This window comes from Otolemur garnettii, unplaced genomic scaffold (assembly GCF_000181295.1).
Source record: "Otolemur garnettii isolate 467f Iridium unplaced genomic scaffold, OtoGar3 scaffold00280, whole genome shotgun sequence".
In the NCBI taxonomy this organism is placed as follows: domain Eukaryota; kingdom Metazoa; phylum Chordata; class Mammalia; order Primates; family Galagidae; genus Otolemur; species Otolemur garnettii.
Genome location: NW_003852675.1, coordinates 361,080 through 387,422, shown reverse-complemented (window position 1 = coordinate 387,422; position 26,343 = coordinate 361,080).

The following is a 26,343-nucleotide window of genomic DNA, read 5'->3' as shown; positions in this document are numbered from 1 at the left end:
CAATTAATGGCCTAGTACACATTGAGTGGTGGGGAAAAGGGCCAACAGAGAAAGGGAAGGAGGGAGAGGGTGGAGGGTCATGGTGTGTGACACACCTTTTGTGGATGGGACACAATTATAAGAGGGACTTTCCCTAACAAAATGGAATCAATGTAACCTGGTTCTTTGTACCCTTGATGAATCCCCAACAAAAAATGAAATGAAATGAAATACTTTGGGAGGCACATGGCATTGTGTTTATTTGGGATTCAAAGTTAGTTCCCCCTAGAATCAGAACAATCATAAAAGTCCATCTGTAAAGACAATTTTTAGCTCCTGCTGCCACACATGAACAGGTGGAGGCTAGATTGGGCTATAGTTTGCTAACACCTGATTTACACTAATTGGCCTATTTTATCAATAAGGAATCTGAATCTTAGAGATTTATGGATTGCTCAAAGTCATAGATATTGGGGAAATAGGACAAGCACTTGATCCCAACTGGATGTTTATGTCCTGACTCCAGGACAATTTTGTAAGTTACAGTTTGCCTGTGTGCTACAAGGTACAGTTTACTGACTGTAGTGGTTCATCTTATGTGCCTATTTGGCTAGGCCAAGGTGTCCAGGTATGGAGCCAAATGCTACTGTGTTTCTATGAGGATGTTTCAGGGCAGGATTAATACTTACATCAGTGGACATTGATTAACATCAGTGGACACTGAGTAAAGAATATCTCCCTCTGCCATGTGAGTGGACTTCATTCATTGTCCCACCTTAAAGGCCTCAATGGGACAAAGGCTGCCCTCCCCAGTCATCAAGGAATTTTGTGAGCAGGTGGCCTTCAGACTTGAATTGCAACATCATTGGCCTTTCCCTGGGTCTCCAGCCTGTTGGTCATTTGAACTTGAACCTCCATGTTATCTCCTTCCTGAGCCCTCAGCCTGCTGGCTTATACTAGGTAGGATGAATCCCCTTGCACTTTGGTCAAATTACATCATAGCATAGACAATTAAATTTAGAAACCTCTTATTATGTTAAATGAAACTCAGTCCAGGTTATTACTTACAGAGGTATAATATAAGTACAGAAAAGTACATAAAATGGCAACTCAATGGATTTTTACCTATGCATGAACTCAGTACCACATGGTCTGATGCAGAACATTTGCTGCACCTTTATCAGGCCTGGTAATAGTAAGGTGACCAGATATCCAGCTTTTGGCAGGACAGTCCTGATTTTTAACAATTTGTCCTACGTCCCACAGTGTTTTAAAAAAAGTCCTGATTTTTGGAAAGAATGCATGACAAGCTAAGGAACAGTAGGAGAACGGGAAGCGAATATATGTTTTCGGCTGCCATGTGGCTATTTCACCAGGATATGAGTTTTATATTCTTTTCATGAATTTTATAATGTTAAACTTTAATAATAACAAATAATTGTTGAGAACTGATTATCGAGAACTGCTTATCAAAGTTTGCATTGTTCATCAGTTGTTAGAATTCTACCACCACTGTTTGGATTTAATGAACAATGGCATTTTTTGGCATTGGCAACGAAGAAAACATTTTGTAGCTTTCTCTCAGATGAAAAATATTTCATTATTTTGAAACAAACCACGTTCCATATAATAATGCACTAAAAATTGTGGAATGCGTGCTGTCCTTACCAGGAACTAATGCTGCCACTGAACATGCTTTTTCTATAGTAAATAAAGTGTGGACGTCAGAAAAATCACAATTAAGTGTTGAGACTTTGAAATCCATTTTATATGAGAAATATAATTTAACAATTTCTTGGGAAAAATTTCATGACCTTTTAAACAACGACAGCAATCTACTAAAAAAAATTCACTCAAATGAGAAATATGCCAAAGAATAAAAAAAACTATACATGATTTTTAATGTATTATATTTGTAAATTGTATTTATGTTAAAATTAAAAATATATATATTACAATACTATTTTTGTGTTCTATGAAAATTTTTGTTGCTCCATATAGACCAAATTTTTAATTAAGAATCCCCCCCGCCCCCGCCATCATTGGCGTCCTGCTTTACTGATGTTAAAATCTGGTCACCTTAGATAATAGTGCTCTCTTCACAGTTATTAGTGTTCTGAATTCAGTAATCATCACTTAGTTTCACCAGGCTTTGGATACTCTATAAATGAAATCACAGAGCATGTACTCTGTAGGCCAGTGTTTTTCAACTTTTTTATCTCATGGCACACTTGAACCTATAGTTCAACTTCCACAGAACACTTAAATTATGTTGATCAAAAAAGGAGAGAAAAAAATGAATATATTCACTGTGCTTGAACTTTTGAAAATCATTTAATTAATGATCTTTAAAATTTTTCATGGCACACCAGTTGAAAATCACTGCTACAGTTTATATTTTCAATCTCCATAATCAGATGAGCCAATTTCTTTAAAGAAATCTCTCTCTGTGCCTCTCTCTAATACACACACACACACACACGTGAACCCTGACCTGTGGGTTAAGATATTCATCTAATGGATAATGCTATGAAAAGAAAATCTACACAACACACATTCACACACACTAATTCTGTGATAGAATTACTTTAAGAAACACCTAAATGCATTATAGTGCATAATATTTAGTCTATTTCATTCATATTTATTAACTGCCTACCAGATTGGAAATATAAGAGTGAGTGAGACAGACCCAGCCTTGCCCTCTTGTTGCTTATATTCCAATAGGAGAAATGGGGTAAAGAGGAAAGAATAACATTGAATAGATCAATAATAAATAAAAATTGATGAAGGTGGTATCTAAGAACAAAAATAGAATCCTCTTAGAAGGTCTCTTAGAAGCATAGGACAGAAAAATGACAATTTCTTCACTGAAAAGTCCAGAAGAACACAAAGAAACAGTCCTAAAATGATAAAGAGTTTGGATCCCCCACAGACCTGAAAGATCAGTGATGCTGGGACAAGAGAAAGTTGTAAGCAGAAAAGAGGAACCTCCCTCCTATGGAGTGAGAAAGGCATTTGACCCTTTGGTGTCCACTCAGCAACACTAGATTCTGTCTTAACATGGTGAGGGAGAGAAACTGGCTCATGGGGTGAAAGTACCCTCCACACCCCACATGGACTGCAAGCAAGGACCATAAGGCCCCATGTCCAGGCCCCCAAGAGCCAGCGAAATAGGGGAACAGGAGAAATGTCAAGAGAAGTGTCATCTCATCTGGGCTTCACTCAGAGCAATCCATTTCAAAGCAAGTCTTATCAGATTGTTAGGAAATTGCAAAAAATTCAATTCTTTGTACTCATTCAGTACCTGACTTGATTCCTGGCATAGGACAAAAGCTCAACAAATTTTATAGGCTTCTATTGAGGATTATTGACATATAACTTAGTGTTCCTAGGGTTTTATAAATCATAAAAAAACATAGACAAAAGGAATCAGGTTTTTGTGCGTGTGGATGTGAACAAGTGTACATGTTAACAGCTATTCATTCTGAAGTTTTTATCCTAGTCACTTTAACTGATCTAGGCTGCTCCAAAAGTCACCTGAACCACACACACATTTGGAAGTCATATTGCAATCAGACAGAAGCTCCCTCTCTTGGCTTTGAAGGCTACTCCTCAAGTTCCTTTCCTCTGTTTATAAGATTCGGTAATATTGTTTAAAAAACCAAAGGACTCCTTGCAAAGTATGAGGACATTCTTGTAAGCTATGGGCTTTGCTTTGTGAAGTTTGGCTTTTCTGCATCCTTGGACAGTCACCCTCCCTCTCAAGAAGGGTCACACTAGTAATGTTGGTGGTCAGGACACAGGAATGGCTCTCTATGTGGCCACAGACAGCCTCGTGGATGACTTTGAAAGCCACATGATTCACATGAAAACCCTTCCACTTCAGTTATTTGGAGACTTCCTCAGTGGCATATTTGAGGCTGGGGAAGCACTGAATTGGCATTATATTTCCTTCTATAGTGGCCAAGCCAAAAGGGAAAAAAAACAGAATGAATAAATGTAACTGTGAATGAACAAAAATCAGTTTAATAAAAGAAATTATTCTTATATTCAATTATATTTTTATTATTATTATTTGAAATAGAGTCTCACTCTGCCCATGGCATCATAGTTTACAGCAATCTCAAACACGTGAGCTCAGTAGCTGAGACTACAAGCCCGCCACTATGCCTAGCCAGTTTTTTCTAGTTTTAGAATTGCAAAGGTCTCGCTTTTGCTCAGGCTAGTCTTGAATTCCTAAGCTGAAGGGCTCCCCAGCCTTAGCCTCCCAGAATGCTGGATTATAGGTCTGAGCCACTGTACTGGGCCTTCAATCCTATTTTTTAATTAAATCATAGCTGTGTACATTAATGCAATTATGGGGTACAATGTGCTGTTTTATATACAATTTGAAATATTTTCATCAAAGGGCATTTTCTTAGCTATTATGTTAAGACATTTATATTCTGCACTTAGTAGATTTAACATGAACCTTTGTAAAATACACCATAGTGTGATCTCACCAATTACCCTCCCTCCACACATCCAGTCCCCTCTCTTCCCTTCCCCCTCCTCTTTCCCCTTCATCTTGGGCTATAGTTGGGTTATAGCTTTTATATGGAAATATGGGTGCTTATAAATTGATTTCATATTAGGGCTGAGTACATTGGATAATTTTTCTTCCATTCTTCAGATACATTGCTAAGAAGAATATGTTCCAGCTCCATCCATGTAAACATAAAAGAGGTAAAGTCTCCATCTTTTTTAAGGCTGCATAATATTCCATGGTGGACATATACCACAATTTATTAATCCATTTGTGGGTCAATGGGCACTTGGGACTCTTCCATGACTTAGCAATTATGAATTGGGCTGCAATAAACATTCTGGTGCAAATATCTTTGTTATAAGGCAACTTTTGGTCTTCTGGATATGTACCTAGTAGAGGAATTGTAGGATCGAATGGCAGGTCTATTTTTAGATCCCTAAGTAATCTCCAAACATCTTTCCAAAAGGAACATATTAGTTTTCATTCCCACTAGCAGTGCAGAAATGTTCCCTTTTCTCCACATCCACACCAACATCTCTGGTTTTGTGATTTTGTGATGTGGGGTAATCTTACTGGAGTTAGATGATATCTCAAAGTGGTTTTGATTTTCATTTATCTGATGATTAAGGATAATAAGCATTTTTTCATGTATCTGGAGGCCATGTGCCTGCCTTCTTTAGAGAAGTTTCTATTCAAGTCCCTTGCCCACACTGAGATGGGATCACTTTTCCTTTACTTGCTAATACATTTGAGTTCTCTGGATTCTGGTTATTAAACCTTTGTCAGATACATAACCTGCAAATATCTTCTCCCATTCAGAGGTCCGTCTGCTTGCTTTACTTACTGTGTTCTTGGTTGTGCAGAAGCTTTTTAGTTTGATCAGATCCCAGTAATGTATTTTTGGTGTTGCTTCAATTGCCTGGAGGATTCTCCTCATAAAATATTCTCCCAGGCCAATTTCTTCCAGTGTTTTTCCTGCACTTTCTTCTAGTATTTTTATAGTTTCATGCCTTGTGTTTAAATGTTTAATCCAGTAAGAGTCTATCTTTGTTAATGGTGAGAGGTATGGGTCCAGTTTCAGTCCTTTACTGAAGGTCACCAGCCAGTTCACCCAGCACCATTTGTTAAATAGGGAGTCTTTTCCCCAGTCAAGGTTTTTGAATGGCTTATTGAAGATCAAATGATGATAAGTAGCTGGGGTTATCTCTTGGTTCTCTGTTCTGTTCTGTACATCGACCTCTCTGTTTTTGTGCCAGTACCATTGCTGTTTTGATCACTATCGATTTATAGTAAAATCTGAGGTCTGGTAGCATGATTCTTCCTGATTTGATTTATTTCTGAGTAATGTCTTGGCTAATTGAGGTTTTTTTCTGATTCCATATAAAATAAAGTATTATTTATTTGAGATCTTTAAAGTATGACAGTGGAGCTTTAATAGGGATTGCACTAAAATTGTATATTGCTTTGGGTAGTATGGACATTTTAACAATGTTGATTCTTCCCAGCCATAAGCATGGTATGTTTTCCCATTTGTTAATATCTTCAGCAATTTCTTTTCTCAGAGTTTCATAGTCCTCTTTATAGAGATCTTTCATGTCTTTTGTTAGGGATACTCCCAAGTATTTCATCTCCTTTGGCATTACTGTAAAAGGCTACAGATTTGTGGGTGTTGATTTCGTAACAACACTTGATCACTTCTAAGTTTTGTAGTTGAACCCCTGGGGTTTTCCAGATACACAATCATATCATCTGCAAAGAGTGAAAGTTTAATCTTTTCTGATCCTATATGGATACCCTTGATCACCTTTTCTTGCCTGATTGCAGTGGCTAAGACTTCCATTACAATGTTAAAAAGCAATGGAGACAATGGGCAACCTTGCCCATTCCTGAGTGGGAATGATTTCAATTTAACTCCATTCAATACGATATTGGCTATGGATTTGCTTTAGATGGCCTCTATCAGTTTAAGAAATGTCCCTTCTATATCTAGTTTCTTAAGTTGTTCTGATCATAAAAGGATGCTGGATATTATCAAAAGCTTTTTCTGCATCAATTGAGAGAATCATACAGTCTTTGTTTTTTATTTTGTTTATGTGATGTATTATATTTATAGATTTACATATATTGAACCAGCCTTGAGACCCTGGGATAAAACCAACATGGTCATGATGTATAATTTGTTTGATGTGTTGCTGGATTCTGTTTGTTAGGATCTTGTTGAATATTTTTGCATCTATATTCATTAAAGATATTGGTCTATAATTTTCTTTTCTTTTGGGATCTTTTCCTGGATTGGAGATCAGGGTGATATTTGCTTCACTGGGCGTGTTGGGAAGTATTTCTTCTTTTTCTATGCTTTGGAAAAGTTTACGTAATATAGGTACTAGTTCCTCATTAAATGTTTGGTAGAATTCCAATGTAAAGCAATCTGGTCACAGACTCTTTTTTGGGGGGCAGATTTCATATAGTTGATGCTATTTCAGTACTTGATATAGGCTTGTTCAACATTTCTAATTCTTTCTGGGTAAGTCCAGGAAGGTGGCATGCTTCCAAGTATTGGTCAATTTCTTCCATATTTTCATATTTCTGAGAATAGAGTTTTTTGTAGTATTCATTAAGAATTTTTTGAATTTCTAAGGTGTCTGTTGTTATTTCACCTTTGTCATTTCTGATTGATGAAATTAGGGATTTTAATTTTCTATTTCTGGTTAGGTTAGCCAAGGATATATCTATTTTGTTAAACTTTCCAAAAAACCAAATTTTCAACTTGGTTGATCTTTTGAATAATTCTTTTGTTTTCGATTTCATTTAATTCAGCTCTAATTTTGGTTATTTCTTTTCTTCTGCTGGGTTTGGGGTTGGAATGTTCTTCCTTTTCCAGTAGCTTGAGATGTCCCATTAAGTTGTTGACTTCCTCTCTTTCTGTTCTCTTAAGGAAGGCTTGCAGTGCTATAAATTTCCCTCTTAGGACTGCCTTTGCGGGATCCCAGAGGTTCTGATAATTTGTATATTCATTATCATTCTGTTCCAAAAACTTGGTAGTTTCCTTCCTAATCTCCTCTTTGACCCAGCTATCTTTCAGCATAAGTTTATTTAGTTTCCATGTCTTTGTATGAGTATGCAGATTCCTGTTATTGGTGAGTTCAAATTTATTCAGTGATGATCTGAGAAAATACAAGGAATAATATCTACCCTTTTAAATTTGCTGAGGTTAGCCTTGTGACCTAAGATGTGATGAATTTTGGAGGATGTTCCATGGGGTGTGGGGAAGAATGTGTATTCAGTTTTATTAGGATAAAATGTTCTGTAGATGTCTATTGAATTCAGTTGTTGTATGGTAAAGTTTAAGTCCAGAATTTCTTTGCTTAGTTTCTTCTTAGAGGATCTATCCAACACTGCCAATAGTAAAATCTCTTACTATTATGGTGCTGGAAGATATCATATTGTTCATGTCTGTTAGGGTCTTGGTTAAAAGTTGAGGAGCATTTTGGTTGGGCACATAAATGTTAATAATTGATATTTCATTGTGTTGAATGTTTCCCTTAACAAATATGAAGTGACCATCCTTGTCTTTTCTTACTTTTGTTGGTTTAAAGCTTAATGTATCTGCAAATAATATTCAACCCATGCTTTTTTCTGTTTCCCTTTTTTCTTTTTTCCACTTGCCTGGATTATAGTTGTCCATCCCTTCACCCTGAGTCTATATTTATCCTTTAAGATGAGATTCTTGAATGCAGCAGATATCTGGCCTGAGTTTTGTATCCAGTCAGCCAACCTGTGCCTCTTTAGTGGACAATGTAAGCCATTTATGTTAATTGGGAGTATTGATAAGCCTAGTAGTATTTTGGGTGTCAAGTTTTTTGAAAGACCAGTAGATGTTTTTAATCATTTGGCCACTGAAGAAGTTGGATTTTGATCAATAATTTCTGAGTGAGTTTTACTTTGGTGGTAGGGCATTGTGTTGGTCATTATGGAGGATGGGTCTGAGAATATCTTGAAGAGCTGGTTTAGTTATGGAAAATTTCTTCATTGTGTGAATGTCATTAAAGTATTTGACTTTTCCATCATAAATGAAACTCAGTTTAGCTGGATACAGGATCCTGGGCTGAAAGCTGTTTTGTTTTAGGAGATTGAAGGTTAATGACCATCTTCTTCTGGCTTGAAAAGTTTCAGCAGAAAGATCTGCAGTCATTCTAATATTCTTCCCCTTGTAGGTTATGATTTTCTGACCTATACTATGTTTGGCTGCTTGCAGGATTTTCTCTTTCATATTAACTTTGGCAAAGTTAATTACAATGTGTCCAGGGGACACTTTATTTGGATTGAGTCATCCTGGGGTTCTAAAACTGTCTGCTATCTGAATTTCAGTATCTCTTGCCATGCTTGGAATTTTTTTCTCTAAAATCTCTTGGAGTGGAGCATCTTTGCCTTTCAGAACATTCTCATCACCTTCAGGAATTCCAACAAGGTGAATGTTTGATTTTTTGGAGTGGTCCCACAACTCTCTCAGAGAATGATCTGTCTTTGCTCTCCATCTCTCTTCATCTTCAAGCATTTGGGAGTATTCAAAAGCTTTGTCTTCAATGTCTGAGATCCTTTCTTCTGCCAGCTCCATCCTATTACTGAGGGATTCTACTGTATTTCTCAGGTCTTTGAAGAATGCAACGTCTTTTCTCAATTTGTCAAAATCTTTGGTGATTTTATCTTTGAATTCATTGAATTCTCAAGCCAACATTTGAATTACTCCTTGAACTTCTAATTCCAATTTTACTTCAATTCTGTTAATCTTATCTGCTATCCAAATTCTGAACTCACTTTCTGAGATCTCAGCCATTTGTTTATGAATAGGATCTTCTGTTGCATCTCCTTTGTCATACCTTGGGGGAGTTGATCTACTCTGGTTATTCATGTTGCCTGAGGTTTTCCACTGATTTCACTTTATGGTTATTTTTCACCATTTGTTTAGAGAGGCTGGTATGGTGGAATTAAATTGAGGGCTCCTGGAGACGTAATTAGCCAGCCCTTTATCAGAATGCTAGGACTGGTGATTGCAGCTTTTCCCCTACTGCTTTACCAAGGTCCTATTCAGTACTACAGCCTGAGACTCTGGGGACCCACTTGGTATGATGGAACTAGGTGGGTCTGTCTGGTATTTAGCTAGACTCTGACTAATCCTAGTAGATCAGTGATTCTGGGTTAAAACCTCAGCTATGGAGGAATACAAGCAACCTTAAGACATGCTGCCTCCCACTGGCAATAACTGTGAAAGTATAATCAGGCCCTCCCTCTACAACACAACCAGGGTATAACCTTGGGGGAGTCCCCATGTTATCAGACCAGATCACGAGTTCCTGGTCAACACAAACACAAATCAAGTGGGAGGTCTCTAGCAACTGGAAGCAGGGGTCCACTGGCAGCTCAAGTGTGAGTTCCTCCAGCAGTCAGTGGAGTCAGAAAGGCCCACCAAGCAAAAGAATTATTCCAGGGAGGCTGTGCCTATTTTCCCACATTGAATCACCAACACTCCCATTACTGGTTACCTTGCAGGGCTGCAGCCCAGCTCTCTCTAATACTCAAGTACACCAGGGATTTGCACCTAAGTTAAAGAGGAGACAATGCCTCCCCTGCCAAGCTGTCTCACTGTGCGACCTGCAAGTAGAACTAGTTCAGGCCTGATTCCCTCTGGTGATCATTGGAAACTGGGGAGTGTTCCACCTGCGTCTGTGCCCAGCCAGGGGTTACTGTGGAGGAGTGTGGTTCTCTTCCCTCAGAGACCACGCCTCTGCCTTGGCCCCACTCCACCTCTAGAACCACTGCAGTTCAGGTCAGGTTCCCTCCACATTCCACAGGATTGGGGAGGTGTGTCTCCCAAATTTGACCCTAGTGGATGGAACTGTGGAGCTGCCACCACTGTCAGGGGTGGTACTTCTACCATCAAGGGTGATACCACAGATCTTGGGTACTGCTGTGTGCAGCTCACAGGAGCCAGGCAGAGAGCCAGCAATAGGCCGCAGGAGCTGGTCAGGGAGCCAAAGGGCAGAGCCTCTGGCTGTGGGCCACAGGGGTCACAGGAGTTGGGCAGGAATTGCTGGCAGTGGGCTGCGGGTTGCAGGAGCTGGAGGATGGTGCTCTGTGGGTTGCAGAAGTGGGTAGGGTGCCAGCAGCACTGGTCAAGGTCCCCCGTGGTCGGTGGTGTGGGTCCCACACTGTGCTCTTTCCAACATAGGGTAAGTCTCTCTTCCCTTGTGACTCCCCACCTCTATTAAAGTTATAGTTTCAGTGCAATGGCCCCACAGCTCATGAGATGCTCTGCCCTAGCAAAAATCTGTCAAGCACTCCAGATTCTGCAGGGAGTAGTCTTCCAGACCACCAGGAGAGGGGAAAGGGATGGATTGGGAGTTCAGGAAGATAGGGAGAATATTAGATCAACTTTTGACCCAGGCAAGAGACAGCCTGGGCTTGCAGCAGTATCTCCCTGTGGAGGGAGTCCTGGCCCTTAGTCATTCTCTCCCCTTTGATGAAACAAAAGGTCCTCTGTTCACTACTCGCCACAAGCCACTCTCATGGGGGGGGGGGGATTCCTGTCCTCTTTGGGATAGGTTAGGTACCTGAAATTTGTTTCCTTGGAGTCCCAGCTTCCCTCAGCAGGGGTGACGTGAACCTATCGATTCTCTCTCTCAGTTCAGATCCCAATCGTCCCCTTTATTGGGTTGTTTCTGGCCATTATTTCTCCCTCTGATTGGGAGCCTCTGCTGAAAGCTGGCTTCAGTCAGCCATCTTGCCTCCTCCCCTCCTTCAATCCTATTTTTAAAGATTTCAAAGTTCTTTTTATATACTTATGTTGAAAAAATAATCTTTTGTATGAAGTTTCATCTCACAGATACAGAACACACAATCTGTGGGGGGAGGCATGTTAGACTATCAGGTAATATTTGCTAGTGATATCTGCACTGTAATCATTCCTATGTCTCCTTGGAATCTGTGTGCATCTTTTCCCTGGGTGAGTGAGGTTTTATGTGCAGAGGAAAAAGTGGTATTTTATATCTAGGTGGATGTCATTCAGAACAGTATCAGTGCACACAAGAAAATGACTCAGACCATAATAAACTCAGCACCCAGGAAAGGGTAGGCGTGTTAGGCCTCTATCATCCAAAGCACTGGGGCAGGAAATACCATTACCTATCCAGATTACAGACAAAGAATGAACTTAGCAACACTGCAACTCCTACCACCAGCAGCCACACCAGAGACTATGTCACTAAGGATCTTCCCTCTCCAGTGACATGAACCATCCCTAAAGAAAATAGGTTTGGAGGCCATAGGATGCCAGCTCCCACTTAAAGACCATGTTTAGTGTCAATGGCTATTGTTGACTGACCTAAAATTGCTTCATCCCAATTCCTAGAAATTACCTCTAACTGAAAGAAATTGTGTCATTTTCCTAAAGCTGAGACTGTCACTCACACTAATGTATGTTCTGCTACACCTGTTATCTGGCTCCAAATCAAAGAACCTCAAAGTCTGGGAGAATAAATTGATAGGAGATCAGCTGGCAAGGTTGGGAGCTTTACAGCCAATCAGAACTGAGGCCTGGATTCAAAAGGCATCATGTTGAGAGACTGCCATTGTCCCCTAAGGAAAGAAGAATGGTCTGTGGCAGCCACCTCTGAAGAACAAACTGAAGAGGGCCAGCCCAGAGGGGTGACAAGAGGAATGGGGGCTTGGATCCTGGCAAAACGGGTTATAGCAGAAAGGGCAGAGGGGGCCTTGCTAGCAAAGGTAACCTTCAGGTAGCAGCCTCCAGAGAGAATAGATGGTCACAATTTCCTCAGACCTTTAAAGGTGTCAGACTTTCAGTTGACCTTTTCTAGATCTGGACAAAAGCAGGGCTCAGAGACAGCCTGGCTGCATCAATGCAGATTTTCTCTACAAATGCAAAATCTCCCCCACAAAGTCAGCCTTGCAAGACTTCAGCTTACAGGTTCTCTGAACATTCATCTCAAAATATGTCACAGCATGTTTTGGGGTGAGCTATTTTGGTTTCTCTCACTTTAGAAGGGACAGTGTGGCCACTGGCATAGTTGAGTAGTGAATGCTTAGTCCTTGGCCATCTGTGAGCCAGCACTACAATTAGTGGATCCTGCAAGCTTTTCTGATGCACAGAATACCTTTGAGGTCCACTCACTAAACTCAGATTGGGTCTTTCTAGAAACCAGCTTACTTCCAAACTTGAAGTATTTATAACAGATTAAGAGATAATCTGTCTAATCATCTTGAATTTGAGGCATCCTAGACAATTGCCAATTTTTAAATCTTCCTTTTCCCTAAGTATGACTTTTTGTAAAAAAATTTGAGACAGAGTATCACTCTGTTGCCCTGGGTAGAGTGCCATGGTGTCATCATAGCTCACAGCAACCTCAGATTCCTAGGCTCAAGTGATCCTCCTGCCTCAGCCTCCTAAGTAGGTGGGACTATAGGTGCTTGGCACCACACCTGGCTAGTTTTTCTATTTTTAGTAGAGATGGGATCAGCTCTTGCTCAGGCTGGGCTTGAACTCCTGAAATCAAGGGATCCTCTGTCTTGGCCTCCCGGAGTGCTGGAATTATAGGTGTGAGCCACCACACATGGCAAGTATGACCTTTCTAAATGAAATCAAGAGTGATTTTTAAAAAACATTTCTTTTAAATCTGTAGTAGAAAGAAGCTCCAATAAAGGCCTAGTGAGTATGCTTTTGGAATGGTTAGAGGTTTAAGAGAGATGTTATAGCTTTTAAGATCCTGTTGCATCATTTCTATAAGGATGAGGCAAAGGACATGCTTCATTTGCATAAGAAAGACCATCATGAACTCAGTGGAAAAGATCTCAAGGTCAGGATCTATCCTTAAGGCACATAGTCCATAGTGAATGTCCCTGCCACACACAACTCTTACATGTTATGTCTTTTCTCTGAATATTCTGACTTTATCAGAACTTAGTAACTATTTTTGATTTTTCAAAAATGTTGGAAACTTAAAGAACATCATCAGTTTCATGTCAAATATTCCTGAGAATATTAATAACAACCCAAAACAATTAAAAAAAATTTTGTGGTATAGGTTTGTAAACATATGATGACACAATTCTGAACATTTATTTAGATACTAACTTAAGTTCTAAGCTAAGAAAAGAAAAAAAGCAAGCATTGAATTTGGATGTTTTTTACCCTCCTCCCCAACTCTTTAAAGATTAAATCATGGAATTTTATTCTCTTCTATTCCCTCTAGGGAAAGCAATCTGCCAACAGTTTCCTGAACGATGCTAACAATGTGAAGAAATATGGAAAACCATTAGAGGAAAATGGTGCTTTGAACTTAGTAGAAAGGCTACATGCATGCTCACAGGAAATCTCAGAAATTGTATTAAAAAGTCCAGACATTTTGTTTTTCAGAGAGCAGAACAGCATGTAGTTATTTATCGAGTGCACTTGGTAGGGGGCACACAAAGTATACAAAAGGCTCCTTTAGTTTGTGATATGAATTTGCACTGTGTTCAGGGTTTTTTCTGCCAACTGCATCATCACAGTTTGTCTAAGCTTCTTTCAGGAAGCACTGAGGTTTCTGCTTAAGCCTCTTCTGAGCAGGTTCTGCTTGGCCAAAGCCATGTTGCTTTTCCGCTGACTTTCTCAGAGCCCTGTGGATCCAATTCTGCCTGCTTTTCCTGCAGCAGGCCAGATGCCTCCCAGAAGGAAAGCAGATGCCAGGACTGCAGGGGACCTGGAGCAGCATGTAGGTCCAAACTGCAGGAGTCTACCCCCCCGCCCCCATGCAATGACGGCTTTCATGTTGGGAAGGATGCACACTGTAAACTTGGAAAACCTGAAAGGCCAAGAGATACACAGCCTGGGAGCACTTTTAGACAGTCCAACATTCCGGAGTTCTCTGTTCTCCAGACAGACAGCTGCCGGCTCATCGCTCCCCCTTCTCTGTTCTTGGTAATAGGCTGTCTGCTGAACGCTTTCTCCTGAAGGTTTCTCAGGTCTTTTCTGAGATGGGGGGGTCCCTGAACAAACCTGTTAAGTTTGTGCCTTATCCCCCAAACTCAAAATCAGTTGTGTGAATTTCTCAGTCTGACTCAAGGCTTAGGGAAATGTCAGATTTTTTCACCATTTTTTTTTTTTATAAAAAATTCATATTTACAGGAGCTCTCTAGACTAATTTAGAATAAACCTTGGACATTGGGTCATCAGGCACTAGGAGTCTGAGTATTTCTTCTATTGAGATTCGAATGAAATATTAATGTCCTGGCACCGTGCTTCTGTGATACTAGTATGAGATCCAGGGCTTCAGGCAGACCCAGCACTGGGCAGCCCCAAGGTCTCTGTTTCAGTTTTCTCCTGTTCAAAAGATGAGAAATAAAGCAGAGCGAGGTGTCTCATGCCTATAATCCCAGCACTCTGGGAAGCTGTGGTGGAGGATCCCTTGAGCTCAGAAGTTCGAGACCAGCCTGGGCAAAAGTGAGACCCTGTCTCCAATAAAAATAAAAAACTAGCCAGCCATGGTGGTGGGTGCCTGTAGTCTCAGTTATTTGTGAGGCTGAGACCAGCTTGAGCAAGAGTGAGATCCTGTGTCTAATAAAAGTAGAAAAACTAGCCTGGAGTGATGGTGGGTGCCTGTAGTCCCACTTATTTGTGAGGCTGAGGCAAGAGGATTGCTTGAGTCCAGAAGTTTGAAGTTGCTGTGAGCTATGTTGCCATAGCACTCTACCCAGGGTGACAGAATAAGTTTCTGTCTAAAAAGGGGGGCGGGGGCAGCACCTGTGGCTCAAAGGAATAGGGTGCTGGCCCCATATACCAGAGGTGGCAGATTCAAACCTGGCCCTGGCCAAAAACTGCAAAAAAGAGAGAGAGAGAGAAATAATATACCCCTTTCCTTATGCACATAATACTAAAATTTAATGTGCATTATAGTGTTTATCTTTACAGGAAAAAGGCAAACTAGCAAAGTGGCTAAAACTGTGTGCTCCCAACACAGTCACAAGCTTCTAGCAAGGCAGGTAAGGCAAACAGGCAAACTGTCATCTGTTGAGGTGTGTGGGGCGTCAGTGCTGTGCTGGGGTGACCATGTGTGTCTGTCATCAGGGCTGTGCTCAGGTGCTGGGCTTCTCTTCCAGTCACATTGTAGCTTTTGAAACTGGTGTTTATCCCTACAGGTCCCAAGGGAGGAGTCCACCCTGCCACACACAGGGTTGGACAGGAGGGGGGAGCAAGGGGACAGAATGGACAGAAGTTCTCTGACTGCAGTTCTGGGAAGTCATTAGAGGGTGGCATCCTTTGCTGGACAGGAAACAAATCACAGATGCTGGGATTGGTGTTGGAGGGTTTGTCACACATCTCTTGTACTGCATCAAAAGTTGGCCAGGGGTGGGCATGATATAAACAAATTTGATCATTAGTTTCAACCAGTGACTAATGACAGATATCAAGTAATAATTTTTTTTTCCAAGTTGCAAGAAACTCTGAAAGAATGAATTCCTTTTTTATTATTATTTTTACATATATATGTGTTTATTAGGTTTCCACTTTTTGCCCTCACAAAATTAAAAAGGCTTAAATTTTAACAACAATAACAATGTTTAAGATAAGGACTAGAAACAAAAACCTCATAAAGAATGAATGAAGATAAATACATTTAGAAAAGAAATAAGATGATACCTACAATGAAGTATTAAGCAATAATAATAATAATAAAAGTAATGCAAAGAAAGTACATGCACATTGTCAAATAAGAATATGACTATTATAGAATGCTTTGACTCTGAGGTTCAGTATGGAGTCAACAATTAACTTCTTATTTTTTTTTCCAAAGTCTCAAAAAATAGACAACTAATATTTATAAATAAAAATAAAAGATAAATTCAAAACACAGATCATGTCAAATCTTCTAGATAATAGAAAAATAAGACATACTTCAAAATCATTCTGCTTAATCTGGATACACCTGGTATTAAAATTGGCAAAAATATATTATTATAAAGGGGAAATTACAAACATATTCACTTTTTTTTTATTAAATCATAGCAGAGTACATTAAAACTATGATGAGTACAGTGTACTGTTTCTGTATACAATTTGAAATACTTTCATCCAACTGGTTAACATAGCCTTCATGTCTTTTTCTTCGTTATTGTGTTAAGACATTTATATTCTACACTTAGATTCACCTGTACCCTTATAGGATGAACCATAGGCATGATTCCACCAATCACCCTCCCTCCACCCACTCTTCTCCCTTCCTTACCCTCGCTCTCCCCTCTCCCTTTATTCCTGGGCTAAAATTGGGTTATAGATTTCCTATAAAAGCTATAAATTAGTTTCATAGTAGGACTGAGTACATTGGGCACCCCGAGGCCAAGGGCAGCAGATGCAGCAGCAGGAACAATAAGGCTCACATCCCTGAGGCTTTTCCAGACAGACACGTCTGATCTCTCTGGATAGGCAGAGGAAACCGGCATTTTATCCAGTGGTGGCCACTGGAGGAACGGTTCTGGGACAGACTCCAAACAGTGTAAACTCAGCATGGGGTGGAATCAGCAGAAAAACTCAGACAACATGTATAACCAGAGTAGATCAACTCCCCCAAGGAAAAATGGGGCAGATGCAATTTAAGACCCCATCCATAAACAGATGTCTGAGATGTCAGAAATCAAGTTCAGAATTTGGATAGCAAATAAGATTAAGGGAATGGAAAAAAGGAGGGAATTAGAATTTCAAGAAATTATTCAAAAGATGTCTCAAGAAATTATTCAAAAGATATCTCAAGAATTCAATGATTTCAAATATAAAATGACCAAAGATTTTGAAACACTGAGGCAAGAAGTTGCAGCCCTCAAAGATCTGAAAAATACGGTAGAATCCCTTGGTAACAGAATGCAGCAGGCAGAAGAAAGGACCTCTGATATTGAAGACAAAGCTGAAAGTGCCCAAGTGCGCAAGGATAAAGAGAAATGGAGCAAAAATGGATCAGTCTCTCAGAGAGCTCTGGGATAATTAGAAGAAAACTAATATTCATCTTATAGGAATCCCTGGAGGCAATGAAGTGGCTTCACAAAGCACAGAGTCTCTACTTCAGGAAATTATGAAAGAGAACTTTCCGGACATGCCAAGAGATTCTGAAATTCAGATAGCAGACAGTTTCAGAACCCCAGCACGACTCAACCCAAACAAGACATCCCCCAAGCACATCATAATTAACTTCACTAAAGTTAATATGAAAGAGAAAATTCTCAAGTAATAAAATACACAATCTGTAGAAGTACATTAAAACCCTACCTGATGATGATTGTCCACACAACAAAATCAGGCCTGAGTCACAAGTTGAAGTGATATGTGTCACCTCCTGGTGAAGAACCAGTGTGGGAGTCACCGTACCCCCTTCCCCTGCCATAGTGGCCAGGAAAGTGTTCTCTGAGGTGGTTCCTCCATGCACTGCAGTTCTGAGTGCCATGACCAACATCATAGGTATAGCACAAGGACCTAGTTATTGGGGATGTTTACTTCATAGCAAACCCAACCCCACCCAACCAGAAGCTCTTTGGCCAGGGGTCAGGGTGAAGACACTTTTGAAGTAGGATTTGGGGCTTCTCCTCCTGTCCCACACCTATCTATTCCCCATGTGGCTGCAAAACGTGGCTAGAGGGCCCAAGGGCAGCCCCTCTCCCACCAACAGAGGCAGGGAGAGAGGAATGAGTGTGCTCCTCTTCCCCTTCCTGGCCCCTGCTGGTTGTAACCCAAGACAGGTGTGTATCAACTGACAGAATTAGAGAAAGAAAAGATGCAGGGATGCTGCATACAGCAGTTCAGCAGTGACTACCAGTCTAGCATCTGGGAGGATGGCACCTCAGGTCTCTTCCAAGATGGGGGTTCTTGAACAAGCCTGGTTCCCCCAGGTCTGAAATAATCATTTCTCCAAATTAGAGAAGTTCAGGGTAGAATGATTCCAGGAAGAGAAGAGAACTGGCAGGGCCTCAGACATAATGCACAGTGGCCGCAATTACAATTGACCACCGAAGGGACTGTCACAAGCCGGTCGACACACAGCAGTGGTCTAAGGAACTAGGCCTACGGTACTGACACCTACACGTGGTGCATGTCCAGTCTATGAAAATTAGGTCAAAATAAGGAGGTGATCAGTGTAGGCAAGGATCCGCTATGGAGGTGCTACTGTATCTCAAGCCCTAAAGAATGCTCCATGGCAGGGCTCTGTTGCTGCTGTGTTTCTCAAACTGTCCAGGACAGACTGGAAAGGTGCCAATCAGTGGCTGCCATCTGCACAGAATGTGTCCCCACTTCCTCATGCAACCATCACACTTGGTGGGACAAGTACACTTATAGGTCTTATGAAGGGACACTCACTCCCACACACCACCACCCCTAAAGAGGAAGAAAACCTTCTCACACATGCAGCAGCTCATTCTTCCATGAGTATGGGGCTTGTGTTAAGATATATAATGGTGTCTAGCGTCCAGAAAATAAAAGAGGACAATCTGAGAAATACAGGTTTTCCCAGCACTACACAGAACTAGCACTCCCAGGAGGCTTGGGTTGATTTTGACAAAAGATCCTTATGCTCCTTAATCTGCATATAGACAAAGGAGATGGGGTGGCTCATTATTCCAATGACACATGCTTTAACTTCCCTAGGCCATCATACGGATGTCTGTTTTCTCATCTGAAAGGCTGCCACCACTACCATCCCCAAAGTGGTAAAAATTGTGGCCTCACCAGAGCATTAGGAAGTTCCGTGTTCTGAGGGGAGTCTGTTGACACAATCCCAACTTCTGAATCAGAAGCCTTATGTACCTTGTACGCCCCTGGTATGTAAGGGCTTTTCCAGGCTTTCCTTATCTTCTGGTAGCAGGGGGTGCTTGAGATCAGGGTGACCAGGTGGCAATTTGGGCAATGTCACAAAGTTCATGTGTGCATGGCTCTGATGCATCAGTCATCAATTGCCAGCATGATGCTGAATAACAAGCAATCACTCAGGAAGCTCAGTACACATGGCGATGAGCTTTCAGTTCTGATGCATCTGGGTGCTCAGCCACCAGCTCTACTCCTTCTGGCTGGCCTGGGACTGGCCAGCTTCCAGCTGCCAAGGATGACCTCAGGTGGGACAACTAGAGTGACTTAGCCCAGTTCCACGTGTCTCTCTCCTAGGGACACCCTCACAGTGACAGCAGAGGCTTACAGGACAAACTAGCCCAGTGGGCCTCTCAAGATACCACTGGCATCACATTCACTGGCCAAAGCAAAGCAGTGTTATAGCAGGTCAGTCTAAATCTCAGCTTGATTGGGCCACAGGGTTCCGGGTATTTGGGCAAATGTTATTCTGAGTCTGTCTGCGAGTGTTTCTGGATGATGTTGATGTTTACATCGGTGGATGGAGGACAACAGGTGCATCTCCCAGGGTGAGTGGGCCTCAGCCTACTAGTTAAAGCCTTGAACAGAGCAAGTAAAAGCCAACTCTTCTTGCTTGGTTGCTGGGACATTGTTTTTTTGACTGTCTGTTTTCTTTTTGTTTTGTTTTAATTTAATTTTCCTGCCTTTAGACTTGAACCAAAACACCAGCTTTCCCGGGGAGTCTGCCAGCATGTGGAATGGAACCAGCATCGGCTCTCAGGGAGCTCCAGCCTCTTCACTGCATGTCTTGAGGTCTCTTAGTTTCCATAAATATGTAAGCAAATTCCTTAAAATAGACATTTATAAATAATTTTATAAAGAATAGGAGATAGATAGATAGATATCCTTATCATCCTACTGTTTCTTTCAAAGTGGGATCTTCTATCAAATTGCATGGCAAAGGCTGTAAATTGGGAAAGAGTGAAGAATTGGATTTGTAGTCCACCATAGAGGCAGAAAGGTAGAACTGCTTTTTCTTTTCTTTTCTTTTCTTTTTTTCTTTTCTTGTTGTTTTTTTTTGAAACAGAGTCACCCTGGCTAGTGTGCCATGCAGTCATAGCTCACAGCAACCTCAAACTCCTGGGCTCAAATGATCTTCCTGCCTCAGCCTCCCAAGTAACTGGAAATACTGGCACTTGCCTCAACACCAGGCTGTTTTTCTTAGAGACATGGTCTCGCACTTGCTTAGGCTGGTTTTGAACTCTTGTCCCTAGGCGATCCACCCGCCTCAGCCTCCCAGACTGCTGGGATTACATATGTAAGCCACTGCACAGGACATCTGAATCTGAGGAAGACAGCAAATCACGAACCATTCCTAGGAATTTTAAAACAAAGTCTTTGTTCTCTGGAAATGTAACCTTTATTCCTGTCTATTATTCACCTTGAAAACATTTGTCAGACACTGCCTCAACTACAACCTGAACTTTACCTTAGAAACACAAACAATGAAACCTAATCATTTGCACTCTCATATTAATCTGAATTTTAAAAAATAAAATATTTGTAGGAATTCCATATGTAGGGAAGTATGGAACTGCCTCTAACCAACTCTTTTTCACCCAGTAATGTTGGTCATACCAATACAAGTCAGACCTTTAATGTCCTTGACATAGAAGAGTAACCTGGTTAGGGAAATAAAGCACATATTGGTTCTGACCCTATGTTGGACTTCTTCCAACATAATGAATTTCCTTTGTTTATAAACAAAAACAAAAACGTTTTCAGTAGATAACCAAATCACTGAGTGAGTCCCTTTTTATGATTTTCTCTTTTAAAGCTGCAGGATAATTCCAAGTAATCAGCCAACCTCTTTCCCACTCAAAATAAATTAAAGCTGGGGAGTATGCAGGTGGCAGAAAAATTGGGTTGGAAAGGGTTAAAATCTCATTTGCGCCGACAGAAAGACATTAAATAATTTGCCCACAGTCTGAAGCTCATGACGAGCAGCACTGAGAGTCTTAGTGCCCTGACTCCTGGACAGTCACTGTGTGGCTCTGAGGTCAACACCCATGATGCGGAAGAAGTAGGCACTCCCCAGGCTGACCTGGGCAGAGGGGAGAACAATCCTTCTAAGGAATTTGCTCAAGTCAACAAATGTTCTTTGAGCACTTTCTCCTGTCTCTGGGCCAGGCACCATGCATGTTCTGGAGATGCCCTGGTGAGCATCTCCACACCAGATCCAGCACATGCCCTTAGGAGAGTGTGCAGAGGAGGGTGCAGGGGGTGCGAGTGTGAGTCACAGTCCATGAGCACACAGAGAAATACCCAGCTGAAACATGCAATGGGGCAGAGGCCCTTATGATAGAGACCCTGAGCCAGGCAGCATCTTAGGGAGATAAGAAGGAAAAAAGGAGCTGGAGTACTGAGAGGAAAAAAAAAAGAAACAGTATTTCAGACCACAGTAGGGTCTAGAGTGGGAGTGTCCAACCTTTTTTCTTCTCTGCCACAATTGAAAAAAGAAGAGTTGTCTTAGGCCACACAGTAAATACACAAACACTAAGGAAAGCCAATGAGCAAAAGTCCATGCGTGCTTTTTGTGATACCTGAACTACAGATAAGCCAAAAACAGTTCTCACAACATCAGCATGTGGCCCATGGGTTGCAGGTTGGATACCCCTGACCTAGAGTGTACAAAGGCCTTACATCTGGACAAAAAGGAAAGAGAATACAGGGGCAAAAGGAACGCCGGTGTGATTGGAGCAAGGGAGCCTATGAAAAGTGAGGCAAATCACGCAGGGGCTGGAGAACATTTTAAGGAATCTGTGCTTTATCCAAAGAGAAATGTCAAGACATTAAAGATTTATTTGTAAGCCAGAGGCTCTCCACCATACCATGAGACCCTGAACAACTACCCACCGAGAAAAGAAGCAAGCTAGTTGCTTTTTAGAAGAGCAAATTGGGCTTTTTTACCTTGGCCACAAAAACACACACTTCACTAAAATACCCCCAGCCTGTGCTTATACTTCTGAGTATTGCAAAGGGCCCAGAAACTCCCTGGGGAAGAGGAGAAAGAGTGTGAGCTTCTGGGGGAGGGATAGGATGAGTCTCAGTTGTGCCACAAATTGTGACAGTGAGCTCATCCCCAAGCTTTCTCGTTTACCTGCCCTTAGGAGGCAACATGGCCGCTCACCTCTGGGGCCAGAAACAGATCATTGCTGCAGATGTCAGGCAAACTGATAATCCATGCGAGCAAATTTTAATTATTCTAGTCTTTCTCTGGTAATTCCATCAAGGTTTTCCTGTGCACTAAGTTTCTGTTCCGACTTTTAACTCATGGGAGGAAAAAGTCCTTGAAACTCCTATGACTCATCAGTAAAGTAAGAAAATGCCAATGAAATATGAGAAACACAGAAAGAAATTAAAAGACATTAAGAATCTATTGCCTCTCCTTCACTCCAGAGTCATTTTTAAATGGTAATTACACCTTTGAAGATTATCTAATTATTGTGGAAAAGAACTTTGGCTGAATGCAGAGCTCTGAATCTGAGTTCCATTGATGCACAGTGATAATATCCAAAACTAATTTCCACAGCTTTTATCGCTTGGATGAGCATTGCTTGGTTTCTAATGGTTAAAAGGATTTCCAGGCTCGGCACCTGTAGCTCAGTGGCTAGGGGGCCAGCCACATACGCTGGGGCTAACGGGTTCAAACCCGGCGCAGGCCTGCCAAACGACAATGACAACTACAAAAACAATAAAAAATAGCCAGGCACCTATAGTCCCAGCTACTTGGGAGGCTGAGGCAAGAGAATAGCTTAAGCCCAAGAGTTTGAGGTTGCTGTGAGCTGTGATGCCATAGCACTCTACTGAGGGCAACATAGTGAGACTCTGTCTCAAAAAAAAAAAAAAAATAGGAATTCCAATCTTTTGTTTATCAGAAGCTGAACAGGAGACCTCTCAATGGCTCATGGAGGTAAGAGAGAGTAGGTAATACTATTTTTAAGTGCCTCGAGGACAGTGCTGCCAAGGTCAGGCTTTGCCAAGCTTATGGTTTGTGGTAGAATAAGGATCGGAGCCACAAATGTCCTAAAAGGTTTTAGTCTCTTTTCACCTGGATCATTCAGTCCCAACTGGTGGTTCCTTTAAGTGGCTAACTGGAACCTTGGAAGACCCATCGCCTTCTTCACCCTCATTATCAGTGACACACTGTGCACTTGGCTTCATGTTAAGTGAGGTTCTGGTTAAATGATGATCATCGCCAAATAGTGTCAGAAAAAGACATTTGTGGTCACTCTCAAGTAAATGCCCAAATGGTCTAAGTAGCTTACAAAACAAGATCACACATTAAAACCTATTAGATTAGCATAAAAGACGCCTTGCCAACCGCCACCGTCACACATAGATTAACAGCAGCCCTTTGAACCAAGGCCAGGAAGTCCCTTTAATAGGTAGCATGAAAATTTTAATGGCCCGGTACCGGGCCACTTACTACCTAGACAGATGTCAATGGTGCTAATGAGACGTTCTTCATGTACAAGTTGTTTCACGACCTTTCTTTAAATTCTGTAATTGATACAGATGCCATTGTTTTGTTTTGTTTTGTTTTTTGAGACTGAGTCTCATGCTGTCACCCTGGGTAAATTGCTGTGGTGTCATACCTCACAGCAACCTCAAACTCCTAGCTGAGCTACTAGGGCTCAGCCTCCCTAGTAGCTGGAACTACAGGTGCCCAACACCACACCTGACTAGTTTTTCTATTCTTAGAAGAGATAAGGTCTTGCTCTTGCTCAGGCTAGTCTCAAACTCCTGAGTTCTGGTGATGCTCCCTCCTTTGCCTCCCAGATCCAGGAATAACGACAAGAAAAAAAATCTTTACATGTTCAATAGAGATATAATTTCTTTGCAAATATTTGGGACCCATGGATACACTGAGCCGAGGGTGTATTTGTCTGTTGATGTGTACATTGTCTCCCTTCTCCAGACGCAGAGCTCCCTGAAGGCAAGGGCTATACCTTGTTAGCTTGGGCATCACCTGTCAGCCCAATAGACATTAGCACAATTCTGTGTAATTTCATTTTATTGCTTCATGTTCTTGTTCTCTGACCTAGAGATAAAAAATATCCTTCTGGAAAAGATTCTTCCAACTTTTGTTTCTATGTGATATCTTATTTAATTTTTACATACAACCTAAAAATTAACTTTTCCTATGTGTCTTTCCTGTGTGCCAGTTGGTCATTTTTAACATAATAAAGCAAAGTCTCTCTGTGGAATTTATTTTTTTCTTTGCAGTTTTTTTTTTTGGCCAGGGCCCAGGTTTGAACCTGCCATCTCGGGTATATGGGACCAACACCCTACTCCTTTGACCCACAGGTGCCGCCTTCTCTGTGGAATTTTTTTCCCCTTCTCTTACCATGCTCCACAGTCAATCATGTTTCTGAAGTCAAAGAAAAGAGATGGCCAATTTACTAAAATAGAAATACCTTTCAGGCTGAGCACAGTGGCTCACTCTAATCCCAGCACTCTGGGAGGTCAAGGTGGGAGGATCCCTTGATCTAGAAGTTCAAGACCAGCCTGAGCAAAAGCAAGACCTCATCTCTACTAAAAATAGAAAAATTAGCCAGTTATGGTAGTAGGTACCTGTAGTCCCAGCTCCTTGGGAGGCTGAGGCAGGAGGATCACTTGAGCCCAATTTTGAGGTTGCTGTGACCTATGACAGCATTCTATCCAGAGCACAGAGTGAGACCCTGTCTCAAAAAAAAAAAAAACAATTTTCAATCTTGAAGATTTTATTTATCCACAAAGAATTTTCGTGTCTGCTCTGACATCAGCCTTTCACACAGTCTGTCCCTCCCTGACAGCTCTACCTTGTGAATTCCCCCAGACACTGGGTCCCACTTTTTAATGTTTCCATAGCACTAGATCATGTGATCCCTGAAATGCCTCATGAGTGTTCAGTGACCAGCACTGGCTTTAGGACTTAACTAGTGCTTATTAAATAAATCCTCAAAACCTTGAAGTAAATTAAGTGACTGTCTGTTAAAACATCCCCCAAGGGCTAAATTCAGACTGTTCTATGCAGTTAGGAAGAACACAAATGCAAATACATAAAAGTGTCAGTAATTGGCATGTTCAAAAACCATGCAGACTTCATTTGGTTAATTGCAAGTGAAATTCTATTAGTCACAGTGGGCACAGGGGTCATTATGAAAGTTTTGAGATACACAAAAATCAGGAAATATAAAATCCACAAGGACAGAAGCAAATGAAGTCACCCCAGCACCTCCATTAACTAAGCAAATTGAAACTTACATGGACGAATCACAGAGGATGCTGCTGACCGTGTTTCTAGAAAGTGAAATAATGGACATAACACAATCTGTCTCAAAACTTTTGTAGTAACCCACGTATAAACCATAAGCAACTCTTGATTCCATCCTTGCTTAGCACAAAGCTTTACCTACTTCTGATCTTGCTTTCTGATTCTTCCAGTAAAAACACAGAGCAACATCACAAAACTGAGCCCCTCACTTATGCAATTTAAATACTGAAAACCGAGGATGCCAAAGTGTAACCACTGTTTGATTATGAGGTGAGAAGCACTATTAAAGAAATAGAAATAAACTGCATCAGAGCTTTATGAAGAAGCTGTTGCAATCAATACTAGAAAGTAAAAAAAAAAAAAAAAAAAACATCAGCAACCATGTTCATTAAAGAAAAAAAAAAGAAAATAAGAAAATTTCAATTGCAGCTACCACATACCCGAGGCCTCACTGTCTCTCCACCTCCCAACAATCTCACAGAGGGAGGGTAGGTTCATTTCCAAGAAGTTGTGACAGTTAGTTTGCTATTTTCTTCTCGCTTTGCAAGGGAAAATTTAATCAAGATTGTCAGCGCTTAAAAGAAAAGGAGGGAAAAAACCTTACACACTCAAGCTATATTTCCATAACCAAATAGAATCCCC